The sequence below is a fragment of the Vipera berus genome (assembly GCF_964194415.1).
Source record: "Vipera berus genome assembly, chromosome: 14".
NCBI lineage: Eukaryota > Metazoa > Chordata > Lepidosauria > Squamata > Viperidae > Vipera > Vipera berus.
The window spans coordinates 9,687,668-9,701,119 of record NC_138217.1 but is presented as its reverse complement, the minus strand read 5'-3'; the positions used below and the strand labels follow the sequence as shown (position 1 = coordinate 9,701,119).

The window sequence follows — 13,452 nt, the reverse complement described above, 5'->3', positions numbered from 1 at the left end:
AAGAGACAGAAAGAGAGAGGGGGAAAGAGAGAGAGGAAGAGAGAAAGAAGGAAAAAGGGAAAGAGACAGAGGAAGATAGAGAGAAAGAGAGAGAAAGGGAAAGAGAGAAAGGGAAAGAGACAGAAAGAGAGAGGGGGAAAGAGAGAGAGGAAGAGAGAAAGAAGGAAAAAGGGAAAGAGACAGAGGAAGATAGAGAGAAAGAGAGAGAAAGGGAAAGAGAGAAAGGGAAAGAGACAGAAAAAGAGAGGGGGAAAGAGAGAGAGGAAGAGAGAAAGAAGGAAAAAGGGAAAGAGACAGAGGAAGATAGAGAGAAAGAGAGAGAAAGGGAAAGAGAGAAAGGGAAAGAGACAGAAAAAGAGAGGGGGAAAGAGAGAGAGGAAGAGAGAAAGAAGGAAAAAGGGAAAGAGACAGAGGAAGATAGAGAGAAATAGAAAGAGAGAGAGAGAAAGGGAAAGAGAGAAAGGGAAAGAGACAGAAAAAGAGAGGGGGAAAGAGAGAGAGGAAGAGAGAAAAAAGGAAAAAGGGAAAGAGACAGAGGAAGATAGAGAGAAATAGAAAGAGAGAGAGAGAAAGGGAAAGAGAGAAAGGGAAAGAGACAGAAAGAGAGAGGGGGAAAGAGAGAGAGGAAGATAGAGAGAAATAGAAAGAGAGAGAAAGGGAAAGAGAGAAAGGGAAAGAGACAGAAAGAGAGAGGGGGAAAGAGAGAGAGGAAGAGAGAAAGAAGGAAAAAGGGAAAGAGAGAGAGGAAGATAGAGAGAAAGAGAGAGAAAGGGAAAGAGAGAAAGGGAAAGAGACAGAAAGAGAGAGGGGGAAAGAGAGAGAGGAAGATAGAGAGAAATAGAAAGAGAGAGAAAGGGAAAGAGAGAAAGGGAAAGAGACAGAAAGAGAGAGGGGGAAAGAGAGAGAGGAAGATAGAGAGAAATAGAAAGAGAGAGAAAGGGAAAGAGAGAAAGGGAAAGAGACAGAAAGAGAGAGGGGGAAAGAGAGAGAGGAAGAGAGAAAGAAGGAAAAAGGGAAAGAGAGAGAGGAAGATAGAGAGAAAGAGAGAGAAAGGGAAAGAGAGAAAGGGAAAGAGACAGAAAGAGAGAGGGGGAAAGAGAGAGAGGAAGAGAGAAAGAAGGAAAAAGGGAAAGAGACAGAGGAAGATAGAGAGAAATAGAAAGAGAGAGAGAGAAAGGGAAAGAGAGAAAGGGAAAGAGACAGAAAGAGAGAGGGGGAAAGAGAGAGAGGAAGAGAGAAAAAAGGAAAAAGGGAAAGAGAAAGAGAGAGGAAGATAGAGAGAAATAAAAAGAGAGAGAGAAAGGGAAAGAGAGAAAGGGAAAGAGACAGAAAGAGAGAGGGGGAAAGAGAGAGAGGAAGATAGAGAGAAATAGAAAGAGAGAGAAAGGGAAAGAGAGAAAGGGAAAGAGACAGAAAGAGAGAGGGGGAAAGAGAGAGAGGAAGAGAGAAAGAAGGAAAAAGGGAAAGAGAGAGAGGAAGATAGAGAGAAATAGAAAGAGAGAGAGAGAAAGGGAAAGAGAGAAAGGGAAAGAGACAGAAAAAGAGAGGGGGAAAGAGAGAGAGGAAGAGAGAAAGAAGGAAAAAGGGAAAGAGACAGAGGAAGATAGAGAGAAAGAGAGAGAAAGGGAAAGAGAGAAAGGGAAAGAGACAGAAAGAGAGAGGGGGAAAGAGAGAGAGGAAGAGAGAAAGAAGGAAAAAGGGAAAGAGACAGAGGAAGATAGAGAGAAAGAGAGAGAAAGGGAAAGAGAGAAAGGGAAAGAGACAGAAAGAGAGAGGGGGAAAGAGAGAGAGGAAGAGAGAAAGAAGGAAAAAGGGAAAGAGAGAGAGGAAGATAGAGAGAAAGAGAGAGAAAGGGAAAGAGAGAAAGGGAAAGAGACAGAAAGAGAGAGGGGGAAAGAGAGAGAGGAAGAGAGAAAGAAGGAAAAAGGGAAAGAGACAGAGGAAGATAGAGAGAAAGAGAGAGAAAGGGAAAGAGAGAAAGGGAAAGAGACAGAAAGAGAGAGGGGAAAAGAGAGAGAGGAAGAGAGAAAGAAGGAAAAAGGGAAAGAGACAGAGGAAGATAGAGAGAAATAGAAAGAGAGAGAGAGAAAGGGAAAGAGAGAAAGGGAAAGAGACAGAAAGAGAGAGGGGGAAAGAGAGAGAGGAAGATAGAGAGAAATAGAAAGAGAGAGAAAGGGAAAGAGAGAAAGGGAAAGAGACAGAAAGAGAGAGGGGGAAAGAGAGAGAGGAAGAGAGAAAGAAGGAAAAAGGGAAAGAGAGAGAGGAAGATAGAGAGAAATAGAAAGAGAGAGAGAGAAAGGGAAAGAGAGAAAGGGAAAGAGACAGAAAAAGAGAGGGGGAAAGAGAGAGAGGAAGAGAGAAAGAAGGAAAAAGGGAAAGAGACAGAGGAAGATAGAGAGAAAGAGAGAGAAAGGGAAAGAGAGAAAGGGAAAGAGACAGAAAGAGAGAGGGGGAAAGAGAGAGAGGAAGAGAGAAAGAAGGAAAAAGGGAAAGAGACAGAGGAAGATAGAGAGAAATAGAAAGAGAGAGAGAGAAAGGGAAAGAGAGAAAGGGAAAGAGACAGAAAAAGAGAGGGGGAAAGAGAGAGAGGAAGAGAGAAAGAAGGAAAAAGGGAAAGAGACAGAGGAAGATAGAGAGAAAGAGAGAGAAAGGGAAAGAGAGAAAGGGAAAGAGACAGAAAAAGAGAGGGGGAAAGAGAGAGAGGAAGAGAGAAAGAAGGAAAAAGGGAAAGAGACAGAGGAAGATAGAGAGAAAGAGAGAGAAAGGGAAAGAGAGAAAGGGAAAGAGACAGAAAAAGAGAGGGGGAAAGAGAGAGAGGAAGAGAGAAAGAAGGAAAAAGGGAAAGAGACAGAGGAAGATAGAGAGAAATAGAAAGAGAGAGAGAGAAAGGGAAAGAGAGAAAGGGAAAGAGACAGAAAGAGAGAGGGGGAAAGAGAGAGAGGAAGATAGAGAGAAATAGAAAGAGAGAGAAAGGGAAAGAGAGAAAGGGAAAGAGACAGAAAGAGAGAGGGGGAAAGAGAGAGAGGAAGAGAGAAAGAAGGAAAAAGGGAAAGAGACAGAGGAAGATAGAGAGAAATAGAAAGAGAGAGAAAGGGAAAGAGAGAAAGGGAAAGAGACAGAAAAAGAGAGGGGGAAAGAGAGAGAGGAAGAGAGAAAGAAGGAAAAAGGGAAAGAGACAGAGGAAGATAGAGAGAAATAGAAAGAGAGAGAAAGGGAAAGAGAGAAAGGGAAAGAGACAGAAAGAGAGAGGGGGAAAGAGAGAGAGGAAGAGAGAAAGAAGGAAAAAGGGAAAGAGACAGAGGAAGATAGAGAGAAAGAGAGAGAAAGGGAAAGAGAGAAAGGGAAAGAGACAGAAAGAGAGAGGGGGAAAGAGAGAGAGGAAGATAGAGAGAAATAGAAAGAGAGAGAAAGGGAAAGAGAGAAAGGGAAAGAGACAGAAAGAGAGAGGGGGAAAGAGAGAGAGGAAGAGAGAAAGAAGGAAAAAGGGAAAGAGACAGAGGAAGATAGAGAGAAAGAGAGAGAAAGGGAAAGAGAGAAAGGGAAAGAGACAGAAAGAGAGAGGGGGAAAGAGAGAGAGGAAGAGAGAAAGAAGGAAAAAGGGAAAGAGACAGAGGAAGATAGAGAGAAAGAGAGAGAAAGGGAAAGAGAGAAAGGGAAAGAGACAGAAAGAGAGAGGGGGAAAGAGAGAGAGGAAGATAGAGAGAAATAGAAAGAGAGAGAAAGGGAAAGAGAGAAAGGGAAAGAGACAGAAAGAGAGAGGGGGAAAGAGAGAGAGGAAGAGAGAAAGAAGGAAAAAGGGAAAGAGAGAGAGGAAGATAGAGAGAAATAGAAAGAGAGAGAAAGGGAAAGAGAGAAAGGGAAAGAGACAGAAAGAGAGAGGGGGAAAGAGAGAGAGGAAGAGAGAAAGAAGGAAAAAGGGAAAGAGAGAGAGGAAGATAGAGAGAAATAGAAAGAGAGAGAAAGGGAAAGAGAGAAAGGGAAAGAGACAGAAAGAGAGAGGGGGAAAGAGAGAGAGGAAGAGAGAAAGAAGGAAAAAGGGAAAGAGACAGAGGAAGATAGAGAGAAAGAGAGAGAAAGGGAAAGAGAGAAAGGGAAAGAGACAGAAAGAGAGAGGGGGAAAGAGAGAGAGGAAGAGAGAAAGAAGGAAAAAGGGAAAGAGAGAGAGGAAGATAGAGAGAAATAGAAAGAGAGAGAAAGGGAAAGAGAGAAAGGGAAAGAGACAGAAAGAGAGAGGGGGAAAGAGAGAGAGGAAGAGAGAAAGAAGGAAAAAGGGAAAGAGAGAGAGGAAGATAGAGAGAAATAGAAAGAGAGAGAAAGGGAAAGAGAGAAAGGGAAAGAGACAGAAAGAGAGAGGGGGAAAGAGAGAGAGGAAGAGAGAAAGAAGGAAAAAGGGAAAGAGACAGAGGAAGATAGAGAGAAAGAGAGAGAAAGGGAAAGAGAGAAAGGGAAAGAGACAGAAAGAGGGGGGAAAAGAGAGAGAGGAAGAGAGAAAAAAGGAAAAAGGGAAAGAGAAAGAGAGAGGAAGATAGAGAGAAATAAAAAGAGAGAGAGAAAGGGAAAGAGACAGAAAGAGAGAGGGGGAAAGAGAGAGAGACACACACACAAAGAGATCCATTTATGGAACTGAACGTTAGTTGATAGGAAGGATTCCCATTTGATAAATAGGATGAAATCAACACAACACTTATATCTTCTACACACACACACACACACACACACACTACAAAAAGGCTTCACCATAAAAGCTTAGCAGAGGCAGATGGGGGAACCTACAAATGAGAAAAAAAGTCACTCGAGAGATAACTTTGAAATCCAATTAGGGCAGAAGACAAGGAACATGCCCTTGTTTAATAAGACACTTAACATTACAGCAAAGTTGGGTCAAGTTAGCAGCAGTTGTGTTGATGACAGAATCCCCCCGTGTACCAGCTGTGTGCGTTAATTTCTGTGAAAACCACATTTTCCTACCATCAATTGCCAGGAAATTCCCTTCTTAAGTGTTCCTAATATAATGAGCTGAAGGCAAAACCGGGCCGATTAAAGGCATAAGTTGGTAATAAACCTGATTCTTCTTAAAAGAATGACTCACAACTATTCAAAATCTCGTGAAAGGACATCAGATTTGAAAATACCGATTCTCGTGAATGTGAACAGGCTCAATTTCCGGAAGACAGAAAGACTTCAGAACGGCTCCATAAGCTGCCTTGAAGGCGTCACTTTTCAAGGTATTTCATCACGTTTGCAATCCGGGGTGTCGCCTGTGAGGAAGAACTAGGCATGAACTTCTAAATGATATGAGGAGACTGGACAGCCGTTTGTCTGAAACGGTACAGGGTCTCCTGCGCGAGCAAGGGGTTGGACTAGAAGACCTCCAAGGTCCCTTCCAATTCGGTTATTCTACCTTTTTTTGCAGTTTGGCGGGTCGAATCCCGAGTGCCGCGTAGCAGAGTGAGCGCCTGTTACTCGTCCCAGCTTCTGCCCACCTAGCAGTTCGAAAGGACATAAAAATGCAAGTAGAAAAATAGGGACAACTACGGTGGGAAGGTAACAGCGTTCCGTGCGCCTTTGGCGTCTAGTCATGCCGGCCACATGACCACGGAGACGTCCTCGGACAAGCGCTGGCTCTTTGGCTTTGAAACGGAGATGAGCACCGGCCCCTAGAGTCGGAAACGACTAGCACGCATGTGCGGGGGAACCTTTACCTTTACCTTTTGTTCAGCGTCTCAAAGTCATTCTAGATTCGGTTGTGCGCGAAGGTTCCCCATTGTCATTCTCAATCACGGCTGCCCCAAAGGGTGCTTTTTCAAAAGGCAATTAGACTTAGTTTTTTTCCCCCCTCGAAAAGGTTTCGCTTCTCATCTAAGAAGCTTCTTCAGTTTCTGAATGAATGGCGGGGAACGGAAGGGTTTATCTTCTGCGCAGTCATCTCTGAGAGTCGCTGAGGCCGCTTGGGGAATTTACGTATCTGTATCCTCAGAGTCACCCGAAGCAGAGTGCAAATGGATGTGGGACCTTCTTGGGATGCCTGAAAGGACTGTGCTCAATGTTTTCAAAGGAAAGGAAAAAACAAAACTAAGAAAGTCTGGTTAGCTTCTGGAAAAGAAAAAGAAAAAAAAGCACCTTTGGGACAGCCATCATCTGGAGAATCTCCGTAGACGTGTTTGCGTCAGAACAAAAATGACAGCAGCTCCCCTCTCTCCTCACTCCAGTAATAGAAGAGGACCTACACCAGGGGTGTCAAACTCAATTTCATTGAGGGCCGCATCAGCATTGCGGTTGCCCTCAAGGTGCCGGGTGGGCATGGCCAGGGTGGGCGTGGCCTACTGGGTGGGCGTGGCTAGAGTGCGTATGGCCTACTGGGTGGGCGTGGCCAGCTCTACCTCCTTCGCATCAAGGGTGCCTATGGGGGCCCGGGCAGGAGTGGAACAGATCTGAGGGTCTCTGGCAGAAGGAGGGTCTCTGGGCCAGGGCCAAGGCAGTGGGGGCCGTTCCCTCACTGTTTCCAGGATGGCTTCGCGGGCCACATGAAACCACTTCGCGGGCTGGATCCGGCCCCCGGGCCTTGTGTTTGACATGTCTGACCTACGCGAAAGAAACCCAGAAGAAATATTCAGATATCTTGAGAGTGGGATAGGAAAGCAGGTCTCCTTTCCCGAGAAGGAAAAGGAATGAAGAAACGGGAAGACCGATTTCAAAATGGCATTCGATCATTCTGAGTCATCTATTAACAAGGAGGAGATGAATTTCACTTAGTCCCGTCAGCTTCTGGCCAAACCCAACATGCTTCTCCTGCTCAGACAGCATAACTCTCATTCCTGCTCATCAGCCAGGCAGAGCAGAGAACAATTCCCCCGATGAGATTTCAAAGCAGTCTTTTCGTGAAATCTATTCATCAGGGAATTCAACTGCAGAAAACTCGGGCAGTTTTGAAAGATACTCAAACAACAACAACAACAACAACCAGCAGATGGAAAGGTTGTTAAGAGTGGAAGAACAAAAGTACGTACTACCTGGAGTTAGCAAGCATTTCTCCCTCCTGGGACTCAGAGTTTTGGTGCTCCCTAGCAAGGAGGGACGCGGTGGCTCAGTGGGTTAGGACGCTGAGCTTGTCGATCAGAAGGTCGGCAGTTTGGCGGGTCGAATCCTGAGTGCCGCATAACAGAGTGAGCGCCTGTTACTCGTCCGAGCTTCTGCCAACCTAGCAGTTCGAAAGCACGTAAAAATGCAAGTAGAAAAATAGGGACCACTATGGTGGGAAGGTAACAGCGCTCTGTGCGCCTTTGGCGTCCAGCCACAGGACCACGGAGACGTCCTCGGACAAGCGCTGGCTCTTCGGCTTTGAAACGGAGATGAGCACCGGCCCCTAGAGTTGGAAACGACTAGCACGCATGTGCGGGAGAACCTTTACCTTTACCTTTACCTTAGCAAGGAGGGCTAAAACAGCCCCCCACTCTTTCTTTAATTGGAGTTGGTTTTATAAAAAGGCCACCGAAGGCAAGCCTAAAGGATGTGTGTGGGTGCCTCGAGAAAAAGAGTCCAGCCTAGAAGATGGCAGAGACGTGGAAAGAGGAACTCCGATCCAAATGCCAGCAGCAAAGCAGAAGTCTTCAGACAGCAAGCAAAAAGTATCACTTCTTAGAGCTGGAAGATATTTAAGAAGAGAGGATGCAATTGGCGAGGAGAACTGAAGAACTGGGAGGAAGGGGAAGAGTTTAAAAAAAATGAAGAGCTAAGAAATAGTTCAGATATTTTAAAGCCCATAAGACTGATCGATATAAGAATAAGAAATAAGAATAGAGGAATAGAAAATGTATGACTTAAATAAGGATTAAGGGGGAGAGAGAGAGAGAAGGAGAGAGAGGGTAGATGGATAGATGGTTAGATAGATAGATGGATGGATAGAGGGAGAGACAGGTGGACGGACGGACGGACGGACAGACAGACAGACAGACAGATAGATGAGATGAGACGGATGGATAGAGTAGAGATAAACAGTCAGACAGACAGATGGATAGATGAGATGAAATGAGATGAAATGGATTTGAGATGGATGGATGGACAGAGATAAATAGACGGATGGATGGATGGATGGATGGATGGATGGATAGATAGATAGATAGATAGATAGATAGATAGATAGATAGATAGATAGATAGATAGATAGAGATGGGTGAGATGAAATGAGATAAATTGATAGAGGGAGAGAGAGAGAGAGATGATGGATGGACAGATAGATAAATGAGATGGATGGGTAGATAGATAATTATCAAAAAGATAACAATATTTTTTGATCAAAAAATAGTGTTCCGTGTGTCTGCGTTATTACCTTATTAATAAAAATCCCTAACCATAAGCCTATTTCACCCCCTTGTTTCAAAAAAGGAAAGAAAGAATGAAAGATAACAATTTATAACAATCAGTCACTTAGCATCAATTGAATTCGGATGCTTCTCTCTCCTACACTTTATCATACTTTATCAATAGTCTTAGCACCCTTTTCTATAACAACGACTTCGTCCTACGGACATCCAACAGGTACACAATATCTCCCATATTAGGTGAAAAGAAAATCACTGATCTTCTGCTAACTTTACTGGAATAGTTGGTTTCTCCCTCCCCTTTGTAATAGGTCTGCAGTTGTTTTTCTTTCAATGCTCTAGTTTTATTTTTCACCTTTTTTTTAAAGAAAGCTGCTTTGTATGGCATGTTCAAAAAGATAGGATAAACATATGTTAGAAACAAGGATCTCTAAACTGAATGCAATTATAATTTATTCAGTCCTAATTACTATTAGGAGCCATCCAAAGGGGAAAAAATCTCTTATAACTTTCCAAAGAAAATATTACGGTGTAGTTGATAGAGAGGCCGGGTTTATGCTGCCGTGGGATTTTCTGGATTTTAATTTCATGCACTATATAAACTCATCAAAAATTGAGGGTCTTATTTTTTCCCCAATAAGGCATTATTAAACAAAATATGACTTACGATGATAGGGTCACGCTGAGTTCTGAGCTAGGTTTTCCCCCCTAATCATGGCTATGCTGAATGAACCATAATTGGCTAGGTTCGCATTTCACACTAAGTCATAAAAACATTCTCTACCAACCACAGAAGCAACGGTATGTACACTGTGCTCAGCCAAAGCAAGATAAACAATAGTTCAATTTAAAGCATTAAGCCACTCAATAAATGTCTTAGAAATGGAAACAGATGGGGTGCATAAGCGGTAATTCATCACAGCCTCACAGGATTGTCAGTGGGTGCCAAGGCAAAAAACTAAGAATTTCCTAAGTTAGCGTGTGCAAAGTTCCATCACATTAAACCTAAAACATGGTTTTACGCAGGCTTGGGTTTCGCTTTTTGCCACTGGGCTCCTGTTTTATTTATTGATTGATGGATTAAATTCCTGCACCACCCACCTCACCTATAAGGGAAGGCATAGAAGACACAGATAAATTCCTTCCCCAGCTGCGATGAGGCAGCTGTTATTTTTCTTTCTCAAAGTCAATTCATTGATCTGCGGCCACCGGAAGATTTAGCAGCTATGGAGATGCAAGTCTTTAATTCTCCCAGATGGTTAGAACAATCTTCTCCAACTGAATGCCCACAGTATTCTATGTATTTATGACGGTTGCAATGTCCCGGCATCATGGAATCCCCTTTTGGCGTCCTTCTCTTAAGCAAAGTCAATGGGGAAGAGAGATTCTCTTAACAATCGGGTTACTAACTGATCAGCTGCAGTGACTCGCTTAGTAACGGCGGCCAGAAAAGTCATAAAACGGGGCAAAACTCGCCTAACAACTGTCTCACTTAGAAGCAGAAGTTTTAGGCTCCCTGGTGACGGTACTGTTACATCCCATAAAAACAGTAGGGCTGTTCCCCATTGTTGGAACAGTCTCCTCTTCTGACGCTTTTATTGCTTCTTCGGAATCAGTCACATTCATGCGTCAAAAATCACAGGCGGCCAGAACGGGTCGGAGCAAACGAAGCATCCCTTTCAATCCAGATGGTGGGAGAAATCATTTTGATTTCAGGAACGGACCAGCTTGTGGCTTTATCTATTTATAGGCCCCGAAGACTCTCTTTACAGTTCTGCTCGCATCTAAGAAGAGGATCTCTCTTCTTCGGTGCAGGGAGGCAGAAAGTGTGGGGCAGCTAATGTGTGGCTAAGGGTCCCCACCCAAAAGAGGAAATTCCCCCCCCCCTCTCTCTCTCTCACACACACACACACCGGCTGATTTTTTTTTCCTGTTCAACATACAACATGTATTGAACGTTAAAGCACCCAACTGAGAAGGATGGGAGCTGCCAACATGTAAGCAAAGCTAAATATAGTTGTTGTTTTTTGCACAGTTCCTGCTAGGTTGGCGCAAGACTCTTATGGACGCTGTGCGTTCGGTCTGAATGCTAGGATGTTATCAAAGGATGTTTACCAAAGAAGATGTGCATGGGGCTGGACTTGCATATTAGGCTTTGGCTATAGAGTGCCTTGTTCAGTCTGGGGATGTGCAAGCCTCGTCATTGTTGAACTAGAACGTAGAACATAGAACAAAAGTTGGAAGGGACTTTGGAGGTCTTCTAGTCCAACCCCCGGCTCAGGCAGCGGACCTTAGGCCATTGCACGAAGGGAGGCTCAGCTAATCTCAATGTACACATGGTTGTGGTTTGACAATAAAGGTTCATTCATTCATTGGCTTGTCCAATCTTTTCTTGAAAACCTCCAGTGATGGAGCACCCACAACTTCTGAAGGCAAGCCGTTCCACTGGCAAATTGTTCTTCCTGCCAGGAAATTTATCCTTAGTTCTAGGTCTCTCTTTGATAAGCTTCCAACATGTCACTTCTTGTCCTCCCCTCAGGCACTGCCTCTTCTCTATGACAGCCCCTCAAGTACTGGAGGACTGCTAACATGTCACCCCTAATTCTTCTCTTCATTAGACTAGACATATCTAGTTCTCTCAATTGTTCATTGTACAGTTTAGCCTTCAGATCCCTTATCATCTTTGTTGTTCTAGGAACTGGACTAGACTAGAACTAGACTCAACTAGAACTCTTGGTCTCCTAGTTTCCTGCGTAGTGCCTTTAACTACTATATCTGCTAGTTTTATGTCACTTTGAGTCAATCTTGATTCTTGGCATCTGCCTGAACAAATCCCTACAGTTTTCTTGGCAGGATGTTTGGACTTGGTTTGCCATTACTTTCTTTCTAGAGCTGAGAGTTTATTTAACTACTAATTCAGGCCTGCATTTTTCTACATTCCACCCCCCACCCCCACCCCCCGGCCTGTTCTCTTACAAGCTGATGAAGAAAAAAATTCTCTCCAAACTTCTTCCCAATGCTGGGGAAATGCATAACCTTCTGGCATTTAATAGCTGTGTTCGCTCATCAGGGCTAAGCAGCTCATTAAAGCGACTGCATTTACTGTATATACATGAAGCTAAACTAGATTACTGGGCGAGGGGGAGGTGTGTTAACCTGGTGTGTGAAGAAAATGGTATTTATTTATTGCATTTGTATCCTTTGCTAAATGCTCTAATTGCACGACTCTGGATGGTGATCAATGAAGTACAAACCAAGAACAAAAATCAATAAAGAAAGCTGCTGCAAAACTGCGCAAACAAGTGTGCAGATGGAGGCCTGCAACAAACCAAGAGAGGCCGATAGAATGGGAGGGGTTGCGATATTCGACATTCCTGGAGGAAATCTGATTTCTGCAGTTGCTTTTTTTTTAGTTTTTTAGCTGAGTATACGAAGGTTGAAAAAGGGGTCAACTCAGTAACCAGCTTTTGCTGCACAAACGATGCATTTAGTGATGACGTGAGCAAGATCTATTTCGGCATCTCCCAACTGGCACTGCATGCTCCTGGCTATTCTGCAGCCTCCCTGGCTTGTCATACTTCGATTGAGACATCGAAGGGTGTTTGTTTGTTTTGTTTGTTTTTCAAATCAGGAAGCAGATTTCCAACTGAAAAGAAGACAGGAAGCCTCAGCAGTGGCGTCCTTTTTGCCACATCTAACCATAACATCCTCTCAAAAGCACACCGCGAAAGCCTCATAGGAAATGCTCAGGCAGATTGAGAAGGAGATGGAAAAATATGGAGTCCTCTTTAAAAAAAAAGGAGTACAAGTATCTGAGCAGCTGCAGAAGAGATGCTTGGTTTTTAGGCATCATTGTGTGTATATGTGTGCGTCTACACCATCAGGTTTGCAGAGGAATGATGATAGTTAGGGAAGGAACTGTGGAAGAAGATCTTAAGTATGAGGGGTCCCTGGTGCTCTCTGAGCTTGCTTGTTTTCTTGCAGACATTTCATTACCCAAACTAGGTGACATCCTCAGTGCTAGAGTCTAGAATCCAGGTAATGAAACATCTGCAAGAAAACAGAGCACCAAGGACTCCATACTCCTTCTCCTCCTCCCTCTCCCCACCCCACAAACCCCATTTCCTCCTAGCACTGATGACGTTACCTAGCTTGGGTAATGAAACGTCTGCAAGAAAACGTTCAAGCTCAGAGAGAACCAAGGACCTCACAGTCCTCCTCCTCCTCCTCCTCCTCCTCTTCCACTCCACAAACCCCCTCCTTTCTAGCACTGATGATGTTACCTATTTTAGGTAATGACACATCTGCAAGAAAACATTCAAGCTCAGAGAGAACCAAGGACCTCACATTCCTCCTCCTCCTCCTCCTCCTCCTCCTCCTCCTCCTCCTCCTCCTAACCCCACTCCCTTCTAGCACTGATGATGTTACCTAGTTTGGATAATGAAACGTCTGCAAGAAAACAAGCAAACTCAGAGAGCACCAAGGACCCCACAGTCCTCCTCTTCCTCCACTCCACAAACCCCCTCCTTTCTAGCATTGATGATGTTACTAGTTTGAGTAATGAAATGTCTGCAAGAAAACATCCAAGTTCAGAGAGAACCCAGGACCCCACAGTCCTTCTCCTCCTCCTCCTCCTCCTCCTCCTCCTAACCCCATTCCCTTCTAGCATGGATGATGTTACCTAGTTTGGGTAATGAAACGTCTGCAAGAAAACATGCAAAATCAGAGAGAACCAAGGACCCCACAGTCCTCCTCTTCCTCCTCCTCCTCCTCCTCCTCCTCCTCCTCCTCCTCCTCCTCCTCCTCCTCCTCACCCCATTCCCTTCTAGCATTGATGATGTTACCTAGTTTGGGTAATGAAACGTCTGCAAGAAAACAAGCAAACTCAGACAGCACCAAAGACCCTTCTTTTCAACCCTGAGCTACACATGTTGTTGTTGTTGTTGTTGTTAGCTGCGAAGTCGTGTCCGACCCATCGCGACCCTATGGACAACATTCCTCCAGGCCTTCCTGTCCTCTACCATCTTCTGGAGTCCATTTAAGCTCACGCCTACTGCTTCAGTGACTCCATCCAGCCACCTCATTCTCTGTCGTCCCCTTCTTCTATTGCCCTCGATCTTTCCCAGCATTAGGC

At 44.4% G+C, this 13,452-nt stretch overlaps 1 protein-coding gene across 5 annotated transcripts in view; it reads right to left on the bottom strand.

The window, feature by feature from the left end:
• The window catches only part of NOS1 (nitric oxide synthase 1), a gene marked incomplete at its 3' end in the record, with an annotated part of 143,664 nt that overhangs the window by 77,386 nt on the left and 52,826 nt on the right, over positions 1 to 13,452 (bottom strand). Inside the window, exon 1 of one of the 5 annotated variants that reach the window (XM_081338728.1) lies at positions 5,133 to 5,280. The exons of the other annotated variants lie outside the window; for them this stretch is intronic. Of the gene's footprint in view, positions 1 to 5,132; positions 5,281 to 13,452 lie in introns of those variants that run through there. 5 annotated transcript variants of the gene reach the window in all.